The sequence below is a fragment of the Tupaia chinensis genome, unplaced genomic scaffold, assembly GCF_000334495.1.
Source record: "Tupaia chinensis unplaced genomic scaffold, TupChi_1.0 Scaffold000113_1, whole genome shotgun sequence".
Taxonomy (NCBI): domain Eukaryota; kingdom Metazoa; phylum Chordata; class Mammalia; order Scandentia; family Tupaiidae; genus Tupaia; species Tupaia belangeri.
Window position 1 is genome coordinate 7,266,636 of NW_006159577.1, and position 14,454 is coordinate 7,281,089.

Below are 14,454 nucleotides of genomic sequence, written 5' to 3' on the forward strand. Positions count from 1 at the left end.
GTTCTGTCAAAGCAAAAGCAGATGAACCAACAGCAAAGTCATGGCAGGTTTTTTGACATTCTGGAGGGCTAGAGAATAACATTTGCTTATTATGATAGTATTTTGAAAAAGATACCCATCGTTTTAGCAGAAAAACACCCAGGAAAGTTTTATCAGGGAGTCCTTCACCATGATATTGCTCCTGTTCATTCTTCTCCTCAAACAAAGGATATTTTGTGAGTTTTGATAGGAAATCAATAAGCATCCACCATACAGTTCTGATTGACTCATTTAGACTTCTTGTTTCTTAAGGCACTAGTTCCCCCAGGGACAACTCTGTGGTTCAAGTCCCAGACCTGGTGGCTTAAAAAATATTCTGAATGCATGTATGTGTCTGTGCCCAAAATTCTAAGAGGAGAATCAGAAGGGATTGCAGCCTGGCCTTCCCCACCAGCCCCAATGGGGGAGAGTGATTTCTCACTTTCTCTTTCTATCTTCGTCTCTCTCTCCAGCAAGTGCACAAGCCCTATAGCACAAACAAACAAACAAACAAACAAACAAACAAAAACTAACTTAAAAGAGTACCATTTTTCTTCACTTAATAAGGTAAAAAGACTGCACTGATAAGGCTAAATTTCAACAACCCTCAGCTTTTTAGAGATGAACTTAAATGGCTAGTACATTGCTTCTAAAAGAGCGTTGAACTTCCTGAAGCTTATACTGAGAAATAAAGTTAATTTTTAAAATATTTTAGTCCCATTTTCTGCTAACTTTTTGAAGTCCTTCCATAAAAGAGACTTTGTGTTAGATGATTTTGCCCCACTGACAAGTATTTAAGCACATTTAAGGCAGGCTAGGCTAAACTGTCATTCAGTAGGTTATGTATTTTAAATGCATTTTGACTTAATGATATTTTTCAATTTGTGATGTATGTAAGCCCATTATAAGTTGAAGAGCATCCATACTACATTTAGAAAGACTAGTTGGCAAAAAATATTATCCTCTTGCACCCAGTAATTTTATCTCTAAAAATTCACCATATTGAAATATTTTTAATTCTTAAGATGATTTAAATTAAAATAATTTTCATCAACATTTTACTTTGATATGACATTGGACTGGAAGTTATAAAATAGCCAAAATAAATATAACAATCATTAAAAATTTTAAAACATGAAAAAAGTATTCATGATTGGGACTAGCAGTTAGCGTAATGGCTATGTTGTCGGACTCCCATTTAGTCAACCGCGGTTCGCGTACCGGACCCGGTGGCTTAAAACTCATGCTGGGAGTGTGTGTGCATGCCCAAGATCCCAAGAGGAGAATGGAAGAGAAGGGATTGCAGTGTGGCCATTCCCCCCGGGGGGTGATTTCTCGCTTTCTGTCTCTCTGTCTCTCTCTGTCTGTCTGGTGAGCACATGCGCCCTATAGCAAAAACCTCTCAAAAAAAAAAAAGTATTCATGGTAAAGTGAAAGTCATGACATCAAATTATATAATAGCAGCCATAGTAAGAGTACAAATATCAGTAAATGTTAACATTTGTTGAACCCAGACTATGATCTAAAGACTCTTCTAAGCCCATTCTGTATATTCACATATATAATCTTGCTATAATGCCCATTTTAAAGACAAACTGATGCACCAAATGTTTGAATGGATTTATCTATGCTACAGGACATTCACGAACTGATGCTTCTCAATTTATAGTAAGATTACACCCAGATAAACTCAAAAGTTGAAAATGTTGTTAAGTTGAAACGTACTTACTACATCTAATCTACCAAACATTGTAGCTTAACCTAGTGTCACTTAAATGTGCTCAGAACACCCCTGCATGGGGCAAAGCCATCTAGCATAAAGCCTATTTTATAATAAAATTTTGAATGTTTGATGTACTTTGTCAAATTTATCAAATACTGATGTATTGGTACTTGATGTATGATTGCTATTGGGTGTGTATTGCTTCTGCACAGTTTTAAAGCTAAAAAATCTTCAGTTGAACCATTGTGCATGGGGACCATCTATATATGAAGTAGCTACGTGGTGCCTGCACTGAAAATGCAGAGATTTTATGTGCTCTGAGGCTGGTTAATGAAAGTTTCTAAGGTGAGATTAATATTTTCATCTCACCCATCTACCCACCATCATTGATTCAGGGAAATCTTAGAGAAAGGGTCAGAGTTCTGCCCACCTTCCTAGAAGGAGATGAAGCCTCTTTTCTGGTGACCCGGGGAATAACTGATGAACATTCCACTGATCACCCTCTGCTCCCTGGACTGCTGTGTGAGGGGAGAATGAGAAACAGAAAGTCCATCTCAAGGTTGAAGTGGATGCTTGATCTTCCCAAGTAGGTTGATTCTTGCTTCCTAAAGATAGTATCTGCCCACTATAATTTCATATCCTGGCTGATCATAACTAGCAAATTTTTTTCTTTTTTTATTATCATAAACTTGTTTATATTACATTGAATCACATATAACTTCACAGTGTATTACATTTCTTTTTCAGGAGGAATACCATGCATATCAGTCAATACAAATATATTAAAATCCTCATCATCATCAAATAGTTTTTCATCATTTTTTCCAGATTATTATTATTATCATTTCAATTATTTTTTTAAACAATCACTATTTATCATTTTGCTTGTAAAAAGACTTTACCCAACATGAAATACTTCTCAGACTAGTCCAGTTGAGAATCTATTCACGTCATCATCAACAGGTAATAAACCATTTCTGTGTCTCAATAATGTCATGCCTCTCTATTTGTTCTCTTGCTATCCTCTCCATACTTTTCTTTCTCCTGCCCTGTTCCACACTGTCTTCAACACTATTTTCACTGCTTTTAAGCCCTCCAATATTTTAATCTCTACCATAAAGTGCAGATAGTCAGTATATATTAAGTGGATACATATAATATCTTTCTTTCATATCCTGGCTTGCTTCACTTAGCAACTTTCTGACCACTTTCTACCAAATGCCAGGGTTTTTGTTTGTTTGTTTGTTTGTGTTTTTTGTTTGTTTGTTTGTTTTTATGGCTGAGTAGTATTCCATAGAGTATATGCACCACACTTTTCAATCCATTAATGAGTTTGTGGACATTTGGGTTGGTTCCGTGACTTAGCAATTGTGAATAATGCTGCAATAAACATGGATGTGCAAGCACTTTTCTGACTGAGCGTTCTCCTGTCTTTTGGGTAAATACCCAGAAGTAGGATTCCTGGATCAAATAGTAGTTCTATTTGTAGATCAATCTTTAAGGAACCTCCTCATTGTTCTCCACAGTGGCTGAAACAGTTAACATTCCCACCAACAGTGTAGGAGGGTTCCCTTTTTACCACATCCCCATTAACACTTATCACTTTTATATTTTTAATCTTTGCCATTCTGACAGGGGTTAGATGGTATCTCATTGTGGTTTTAATCTGCATCTCCCTTATGATGAGGGATGTTGAGTATTTCCTCATATGCTTTTGGCTGTTCACATGTCTTCCTTAGAGAGATTTTTGTTCAGATCATTTTCCCATCTTTTTTCATGTAAGGTGCTTGAGTTCCCTGTGTATTCTTGTCATCAGTCCCTTGTCTGAGGCATATTTTACAACAATATTCTTCCATTTTGAGGGTTGTCGATTCACACTTATTACTGTGTCCTTTGCTGTGCAGAAACTTCTTAGCCTGATTTAGTCCCACTTGTCTATTTTAGGGAATATTGCCTATGCTTGGAGATTCTTATTTAAGAAGTCTTTGCCTACTCCAGTGTCTCTCAGAGTATCCCCAGTATTTTCCACTAGTAGTTTTATAGTTTGAGGTCTTAGGTTAAGATCAGATCTTTTATCCATTTTGAGCTGACTTTTGTTAATGATGAAAGATGGGGGTTCAGTTTCATCTTTCTGCAGGTGGATACCCAGTTTTTCCAGCACCATTTACTAAAGAGGTTTTCCTTTTCCCAATGGATTGACTGATATCTTTTGTCAAAAATCAGTTGGCTGTAAGCTTTGGGGTTTATTTCTGGGGTCTCTATTCTATTACATTGGTCCATCTGTCTGTTTTAGCTAGGCAAAATTGTAAAACAGTCCTAGACCCTTTCTTTCTCCTTCCCTAATCTCTCAGTCCTAAAACCTCCACACCTAGTTCCGCCTTCACCTATCCAAAGCATTCAAGAAGAAAGCACAGAATTTTGCAACTTTATTATCAATCAAAGTAATATCTTCAGAAGTTTACAAAAAAAGTGGCCCTTAAGCAAACAGTGTACAAAACAAGGGAATCACTAACTAATGGTAGGCTTTGAGCCATAGGGGAACACTTTAGGAGGAGAACTTCCCAGCCTCTGCCCCCTCAAGCCCACTAGGTTGTTGTTATATAGTTGAGCCTGATGGCAAACAGCTCAATTAGCAATCAGCTCTGTCTTTTCACCTCATAAAAAGGTAACCTGATTTCCCTGCAAGTGTAATATATCTGATAATTAAAAATTCTCTGATGGCCCCTATTGGAATCATTAAAGAGTACGAGAATAGAAACATGAAGATATCCTGATGGATGACAGCGGACCAACCCTGAAAACACAGCTGCAGGAAAGGCATTGATGTAATTGATGCAAACTTCAGACACTAAAAGTTTCCAGCAATATGGGTCAAAGGTTAACACTACCTTCAGGCTCCTAAGAGGGCAGTTTAAAACTTCTTAAGGGACAATTTTAAAGCTCATACCAAAGCTTTGTTAAAGCACTGTGTGTTCTGTGGCTCTTGACTATTTATGGCCTGGTAGTTTGACACTGACGTCTGAGGCATCCCAGACAGTTCAACTCAGGCACCGACCTGGGAGACGAACGACTGAAGGACACTGGGCTTATTATCTGCACCTACAAAGCAGATTTAATTTAAAAAGTAAAAATGGCATTTGATGTTAAAGCCCAAGACACCCTAGCAGGAGAGCGTTAATGAGGCTGGTAAAGTGATGAGTAGAATGACGATAGAGTGGAATTGTTAGTTCCAACGCTGTGGGAATTTGCTCAGAGCTAGAGCAAGGGTTTAGTGCTCATCAGGGAAGCAACGGTGGACCCTCTGCATAGGGAATACTGGCTTAATACCCAGTTCAACTTTTTTTTAATATATGTATTTTTTTTAACGGCTAGAGGGTGTACACACAGAGAGGGAGGAAACATCCCCCCTAGTGGGGCGTACTTACACTGCAATACCTTCTCTTCCATCTCTCCACCCTGTCGGGATTTGGGGTGGACGTGCATGTAAATGTGGTCAACCATGTAGGATCCAGCTACCTTAACCACGAAGCTATGAGGTCAGCACCATGGTTCAACTTTTATCACCTTAACTTGCTGCTCTGTGGACAGACTATGGTATGTAGTAGGCCAAAAATTTAGTATACAGAGATGAACAAAACCGATATGGCCCTAACCTTCATGGGGATTATGGCCTAGAGCAAACTTTCTGTAAAGAATAAATAATTTAGGTTTGGCAGACCATATGGTCACAGCTACTCAATTCTGCCAGGGTAGCATGAGAATTACGTAGATCATATGTAAATAAATAGACATGAGTATATTACAATAATATCTATTTATAAAAATAAGTGGTAAGTGGATTTGACCCACAGGTGGCAATTGGTCAACCCCATATCTAAAAATTCATTAAACAAATACATAGCTAATAACAACGATACATCCTGCTGTATGTCAGTATTATTCTAAATGCTTTATAACACTTACTCATTTCACCCTCCCAGCTAGCATAAGTATGCCCATTTTACAGATGAGAAAACTGAGGCAAATAAAGCTTAATAGTCCAAGGTCACACAAATGCAAATAGGATGAGCCAGGGTTTGAACCCTGCAATTCCAGAAACTTTACATAAGGCCAAGTTGTGTTTAGTTAATTTTTAAAAAGAAGAGGATGAACTGAGAGAGAACAGCAAGTGGATGTCCTCTAGATGGGCTGACTGGGGAGTGGTCTGGCCTAAGCAGGAGAATGGGTCACCCAGGAGAAGAGCAGTGAGCAGTGGGGAGAGGGAGGACATCCTAGGCTATATTAGTTTTCCTTTACCATTCAAATTACCATAAACTTAGCAGCTCAAAAACAACACAAATAGGTTATCTCACAATTCTGTAGGTCAGAATCCCAGTGAGCTCTGCTAGTTTTCCTGCTTGAGGTCTCATAAGGCCAAAACCAAAGTGTCAGCTGGCCAGCTTCTCATCCAAAGGCTTTGAAGACAGTTGACCTCCAAGGCCATCCGGGACTTTGGCAGAGTTTAATTCCTTGTGGTTATAGGACTGAGTTCCCCATTTCCTCGCTGGTTGTTAGCCAGAAGCCTCTCTTAGCACCTGGGACCATCTACATCCTCATTGCATTGTCCCCTCCATCTCAAACCATCCTCTGCCTTAAAAATCTTGAGTCCTTGTTGTTATAGTTATAAAATTATACAAAATTATAAGACATATCTTGAACATTATCTTTAAAATTCAGTATTTTGAAATTTTGAAAGTTGTTTGTAAACTGTCAAGAATTATAAAGTATGAGCTAAAATTTTTTGCTATGTAAAGTAAATGTTTGTGGAAAAATATAAAAATAAATAAATGAAAGAAAAAAATTCTTAAAAAAAATTTGAAAGATAGCCAAAAAAAAAAAATCTTGAGTCCTTCTCATGTTTCAGATCTCTCATTTCTTCTACTACTGCACCTCCAGCTGGAGAAAGTTCACTTTGCCAATGAGGGCTCACGTGATTAAATTGAAATCGCCTGAATTCATAGAGGATACACTTCCTATTTTAAGATCTGTAGCATTAATGACTCTATAAAGTCCTCTTTGCCATGAAACATAACATGTTTTAGGTTATGCGGGTTAGAATATAGACCTCTCTGGGGGTCCCCAGGTAATAGCATGTGCAGAGGCCTTGGCATAGAAGCTGAGATAAGACCAGTAAGGCTAGAGCACAGCAAGATGGGAGAGTGAGAAAGAGACTAGACAGGGCCAAACTGGGGAGCTAGCAAGGGTCTGGATACTACCAGATCTTGTAGACTGTGGTATGAAGTAAGATTTTGTTCTAAATGCTCTGGAAAACTGTGAAAAGCTTGTAAACAAAGGTGAAATATAATCTGGCTCACATTTTTTAATGACTAGATGCTGAGTGGAGAATGAATCGGGGAGAAGCAAGAACATAAGCGGGGAGGTAACAACTGCAATGATCCAAATGCAAGATAATATAAGAGAGCAATAGTAGAGTTGGAGGGAAGGAGGGAATTTGAACATGGTTTAGAGAAGATGCGTTGATAGATTGGATACAGGTGGTAAAGAAGGGAGGGTATGAAAAGTAAGAAGGAAAGACCATAGGAAGAACAGGTTTGGGGTTGAAGATCAAGAAGTCAACCTTGGGGACCAGCAGTTAGCGTAATGGCTATGTCACTGGATTCCCATGTAGCTGACCAAGGTCTGAGTCCAGACTCGGTGGCTTAAACTCACGCTGGGCATGTGTCCATGCATGCCCAAGATCCCGAAAAGAGAATGGAGGAGAAGGGATTGCGGCATGGCCATCCCCCCTGGGGTGTGATTTCTTTTTTTCTTTCTTTCTTTTTTTTTTTTTTTTTTTTTTTGAGAGGTTTTTGCCATAGGGCGCATGCGCTCGCCAGACAGACAGAGACAGAGAGAAAGCGAGAAATCACCCCCCATGGGGGATGGCCACACCGCAATCTCTTCTCCATTCTCTTCTCGGGATCTTGGGCACGCATGCACATGTGCCCGGCGTGAGTTTTAAGCCACTGGGTACGGGACTTGAACCATGGTAGACTACATGGGAGTCCAGAGACATAGCCATTACGCTAACTGCTGGTCCCTGATTTCTTGCTTTCTGTCTCTCTGTCTTCCTGGTGAGCACACATGCCCTATAGCAAAAACCTAACCACAGAGCCCCAATAGCAAAAACCTCAAAAAAAAAAAAAAAAAAAAAAAAAAGCCAACCTTGGACATGCATTCCTGAGATGCCTATTAGATATCTAAGAAGTGCTATAAAGTAGGCATGTGTATTAACTTGGGAAGCAAGTAGAGTTCATAGCATGCTGTCCACTCCAAAAATTTTTTCCAATAATCACTACAGTTTGAAATTATCATCATCATCATCAGCCTCATTTCATTGCATTCAGGTTTTGAGTCTCCAGGAGGGTATTATCGAATGGCCTGGATCGTGCTTCCACATACACTCATCACTACAGCTCAGCTGATCGGATCAGCAAGCTCTCTCCTCAGGAGGTTGTGAGCCTGAAGGGAGGGAGAGAGACACAGGATGGGGCATTTTTGATGATGAGAGACAAGCCCGGAGCAGGCCCTGGGAACTGAGCCTGAGTGGGAGGAATCTCAGGAGGAGATTGTCAATTAGGGCCTGCATGAAAGATCTGCACCAGTGCACCTTTGTTCAGCCCGAATCCCTGACTGCAGAAGCGAAGACCTCAATTAAAGAGAAGCATCAGAGATTTCTGTGAGATGATTGCCATCCAGCAGAGGGACACTGGTTTAGGCAGAATCTCTTTCTGCTGCCTGCTAGAAAGATATATACACAGGTTCCCTTGAGGATGCTTTGGCACTTATCAAAGAAAGTCAGCATAATGTGGTGCAGGTCTCAGTATGCAGAAGCATCCAGGTACCAAGTCTCTATTACAGTTCTTAAGAATTACTTGCTATCCATCCTCTCCTCCACCTTCACTTCTTGCAAAACCTGCCTTCCTTTTGGCTCAATACAAACTCAGGAATCAGACTGCATAGTTTTGTATATCTCAACTTTGCCTTTTACTGTGCAACCTTAGTGTAGAGAAAGTGGAGCCAAGATGGTTTAATCTGGCTCCCTCACTTCCTATCTTATCATGTTTGAAGGCCACAGGATAAGCAACTTATGTTATTAGTTGTACTGTCCTTGTACCCTTGTTATGTAATTATGAGTTTGCTGTTTTATGCCATTCGTGGAATGCACATGTGCATGTTCAACAGTCTGCTTTTGGCAATGAGTTACTATTGTCTGTGGCCCCGTTAAGAGAAAGGGAGCACCTGGGCAATTAGATAGCTAGCCTTGATAGCTGTTCATGTCCTGTGAACTCCAAGAGGGAAGAAACACTCTGCAAGCATACTCCATGCACATTACAAGCTTCAAGAGGGAGGCAGCACTTGTGAGCACTACTACGAGTTCTGTAAGCACCCCCGAATTCCACCAATAAATTACATGACATCAGTGCTTCATGCCTTTTTCCATCTCCCGGCATCTTCATTCTATGCACCCTTAGGAGAAAGAAAGAACCTCACAAAACACTTAGGCAGACACTAAACCTCTCTGTGCCTCAGACTTCTCATTCATAACATGAAAAAGCAAGACTAGCACTGGGTAGTTCCACTTCCAAGATGGCCATGTTGGAATTCTGCAGATCCAGTCCACAGTGAAATAAACAGACCTCAAGAAAATCATTTAAAAACAACCATTTAAAGTCTCTGTAAATTGCCCTAAGGGCACACTGCAAATGAAGAAACATTTATTCAAGGAAACCTAAAAATCAGTCAGAACTAAAGGAATCTGTGGAACTTGAGTCACAACTCGCTTCCTCTACTCTCATTCCTTCTCATCCACTCTGGGCAGTTGAGCCAAGAAGATGGGCACCCTCTCCTCTCAGGTCTTAGATAAGGGGTATGGCTCACCAGGAGGGGTAGAAGAGGTTAAATTCCTGTAAGTGCAGTCAAAAAAAATTAAAGGCTCATTTTTTTACCCATCCCTCATAGGATGGAAGCCCTACCCCATGCTCATCAGGCCAAGAATACTGAGGCCTCCACTGCCCTTTGCCAGGTCATGCATAGGAGAGAGGTTACACATAGAGAAAGGCAACCTGAGAAGACCAGAAGCAATTGCCCCACCTACTACCTGGAGCAGTAGCACAGAGATTTTGCCCAGAGTGAGAAGCAAACCCCAAAGAAACTGATTTTACTTGAATTAGAGTGTAGGCAAGTTAAAGCCTAAGAGCACTGTCAGAAACAGTGGAGATTTGGGTGGACAGAAAATGAGGAGGGGGACCAGCAGTTAGCGTAATGGCTATGTCACTGGACTCCATGTAGTCGACTGCGGTTCGAGTCCCAGACCTGGTGGCTTACAACTCACGACCGACTTACAACTTGGGTGTGTGTGCGTGCGTGCCCAAGATCCCGAGAGGAGAATGAAGGAGAAGGGATTGCAGCATGGTCAACCCCCCTGGGGGTTGATTTCTCGCTTTCTGTCTCTGTCTCTCTCTGTTTTTCTGGCAAGCACACACGCCCTTTAGCAAAAACCTCTCCAGAAAAAAAAAAAAAAAATGAGGAGGTTTGGGCCAGTGGGTGGTATGGAGGTTGAGGCACTAGATTCCACATGGCCAACTGTACAGTTTGAGCCCCCAACCTGGGTACTTGAAAATCATGCTGGGAGTATGAGCATGCATGCCTAAAATCCTCAGAGAGTAGAGAAGGGGTTGCAGCATAGCCATCCCTCAGAAGGTGATTCCTCACTTTCTCTTTCTTTACAACAAAGAACAATGGGATAAACCAAGTAGGCTAGTAGAATATCAGAGAGAACCAGGGAAAGATACAGTTAAGAAGTTAAGAAGACCCCTACAGAGGTTAGTTCAAACCTCAAACTAGATTCCAAAACTACCCCTCAGATCAGAATACAAAGCAATTTATGCCCAGGATATTACTGAAAACAATAGTGCAATAAATTGGCAATTAAAGAAGCCTAACAGCAGGGTGTGAAACCAAATGAGTTAGATAGCTTTACAGGGAGATCAGTGAAAGAGACAGAGAGAGTCCTGATAATATGTTAATTAATTACCAAAAAAATAATTTAAAAAACCTCATCTCAGGATGACTGTGTATATTCCTTTTCCTCTGGAACTCAATCATTCCACTTTTCTTCTGTGAATAAAGAAGGTAAATATTTGAAGAAGTACTGCAGGAACTAAGAATAATTCTAAATCCCCACATTCTTGTGATTATACTCAAATTAAATCATGGTTGGCAAAGCACTTTACAAATGGTAAAGTATGCAGTAGATATTGGTATATTGTTATTAACAGGCAGCCAATATAAGATAGTGATTAAGAGCATCAACTCTAGGGTGAAGCATGTAACTCAAAGCCCAAAATCAAAGCCCCCAACACTGAGGGTTACCTAACTTCTTGAAAACTCAGTAGCCTTATCTGTGCATTATTTCATGTATCTCCCAGAGAAAATATTTATAAAGCTCTAACATATTATCTAGTACCTACCACTGGCAGGCAGTGAGAGTTGTAGCAAAATGTAAAATAGTGCAGCTATCCAACCAAATCCAGGATATGCTGGAACCCCACAATCAAATATGAAAATAGAACATTGGTACTAATTCATTAACTTGTTAGAAGCAAATAAGATCAAAGGAAAAATGCACCTGCCGGTTTTTAAAACTTCAGTCATTGATCTGTTAGATGTGAATGGCACATTTTCATATTCTGAAAAAGGTTTCCCTTTGTAAAGACAGTTTTCAGGGTGCATCTGAAGGGTATTTGCTGCTGGTGTATAGTGATGTCCATTGTAGTGCTTTTGATTGACATTACAAAGACTTTCAACAGTTTCTCAAAGGCACAATAGGATTATTCTTTTGTCCTTCAACTTCTCTTTAATAGAGATCATGAGAACATTATTTAGCTGGAGCCACATTGCTTCTGGCAGAAACACTGGGTGCCCTTTTTAAGTTTATACCTTAGGAGGATCCCTGTCCAACCACTTTGTTCCCTAGATGAAAGGGTGACTCAGTTTCCATAGACAAAATGGTTTGATGGTTTCAACCAATTCAAGAAAGCAATATAGCTTTGTTACATTAATACTCTTATAACCAGCTGCTCTGGGAGTTTTATTTGATTGTAGTCTCTAAAGTGGATTTAATGTCTAAAAGTTGACCTTTACTAGGTATCTTATAGATCATGAATCATCTCCACACACCCATATTTACTGAGATATACCACATACTGTGTGTGCATTAATTTTTAAGCCACAAACTCTCTTACCTACTGAAAACGTCCCCACTAAAATAATGCTTCATTATTTTTGGCATCCCCAAACTAGTACACAATGCACAAATGAATTTTTTATGCCACACTTGAGGGTAAGGTGGATCTGACTTTTGTCATGAAATAGTTTCTTCAGTTTTGTTGTTAAGTGGTTTTTCCCAAGAAACAAATTCGTCATGTAAAGAGTACAATAGTTCTCTCTCATGATTTATATTTTGTAAGCAGGAAGATCACTGGCCTGTGCTCTTCTAGCTAGAAGTTAGATCCCTGGGTCATTACTCTGGCTTTAGCCTGTGATCAGAGGGTTTTGTTTGTTTGTTTGTTTGTTTGTTTGTTTGTTTTCAGAGAGGTTTCTGCTATAGGGCGCCTGCGCTCACCAGAAAGATCGAGAAAGACAGAGAGACAGAAAGCAAGAAATCACCCCCCCCCTCCAGGGGGGATGGCCATGCTGCAGTCCCTTCTCCTCCATTCTCCTCTTGGGATCTTGTGCACGCACTTACGCGCCCAGCAGGAGGTTCTTCCCAACCCCACTGCCATGCTCAAACCCAGGCTTCTGTCATCTCCAGTCTGGACTGATGCTGCAGCTTTCTCACTGATCTCCTGGCCTTCAGCTTCAGCCCTCCAAGCCAAAGGAGTTTGAGGGTAGAGGAAAAATGTAGATTCAAAGTCTTATTCCTTCCTAGTAAGTTTAAAACAAGCGAGGTTCTACAAGCAATGAAGAAAGGATTAGAAGGCACATGTTCAATACTGCTTTCTCCTCATGTGAACTTATAATGAAAGTCCTTGTCCAATAAGCAACTCTTTATTCTGATGAGATGGGCACTAGCACGAGGTTATGTTTCTTCTTAGTTCAAACTTTGTGAAATGCATTTAAGACTGAAGTAAAGTAATGCTCTCTTTCTTTTCTTTTCCTTTCTCCTACAGAGTGCATGTGCTAGAGAGAGAAAGAAAGAGGGAAAATGAGAAAGCATCCTCCAGGAGGAATGGCCATGCAACAATCCCCTCTCCTCTATTTGCCTCTTAGGATCTTGAGAACTGACACACATTCACACTTCCAGCATGTTCTTCAGAATACTGAGTCTGGGAATCAAGCTGTGCATTTGGTCATGGGGGAATCCAGTAACCATAACCACCGTGTCACCAGTTGGCCCAGGAATGCAGTCTTTATTGAGAAATTTTTACTGAACTATACCTTCATGTTCAAAGATTAATAATGCTCTATTCCCACATCTGAGCTCTACTTGATGATAAATTATTCTAAAGCAAGTATCTAGAGGCCAAAGTGTCTTTAAGGACCTACTGTTAAGTGATTAATACTCACCAACTATGATGAGCACCTCAAGTAGCACTCAGGAGTAAATTGGTATTGTCCCCACCAGGTGGTGGGAGGGAAAATGGCAGATAAGAGTGGACATATCACTTTTTCTGCCCTGTTGGGTTCTAACCAGTAGTGTGCTGAACCTAGCAACTTGAAAGGTGACTGTTAAATTTTCAGGAATTTTGCGAGCTAGTTATTCAACATAGCATTATTTTAAAATAAGTTGCATAAAGCTCAATGAAATATTGTAAAGAATAAAAAAGATAATGATTACTCAAAATTGATTCCTTCCTAATTATTTTACTATCTTTACAATTATTTGTACTCTTGAAGTTATGTACAGAGAAAGTGCCATACAATGGTGCACTGCGTATCTCTTCCTTGCTTCACCTCAGTAAAAGGTTGGAGCTTTTAAATAAGACATGATAAGAATGCTTACACCACAGGAATCAACAGATGACACAAGTCAGGGTCTTCCACTCCCCTTTACTAGAGTAAAGCAATGTTAAACATTTCTAAGCATACCTGTCTTTGAACCTACTTCCAATGGGTAGTTGTCAAGCAGGATTCCCTGTCTCCTCTACTATACAAGCAAAGGAATTATAGCTCTTGGGAACAGTGATTGGTCCAGGAAAGATCATGTGATCCATATAGGGCCAGGGGCTGGCAGGTAGCATGGTGGTTAAGGGCTCTGGACTCCCACATGGCCAACTGTGGTTTGAGTCCCAGACCTGGAGGCTTGCTTTCTCTCTTTCTCTCTCTACTCCCACCCCCAGCCTTTGTCTTTCTCTCTGTCTCTCACTCTCTCTCTGAAAATATTAAAATAATAATAATAAATAAAGTTAAATAAAATAATTCTTTAAAAAATAAATAAGGCCAGAGTGTTTTGTAAAGAGGAAAGTACAGATGATGGCAAGGGAAGGATTTCTCTCCCTTTGAGATTGCATGCTTTAAAGTACATGCTGGCCTAGAGTTCCTAGAGATCCTCACCTAACAGGAACATGGCAGAAACTAACAAAGAGACTTAATCATTACACACCATATTCTTTTTTTTTTTTTTTTTTCAAAGATTTTTTTCTTTGGGCAACTATGCTCCCAGGGGAGAA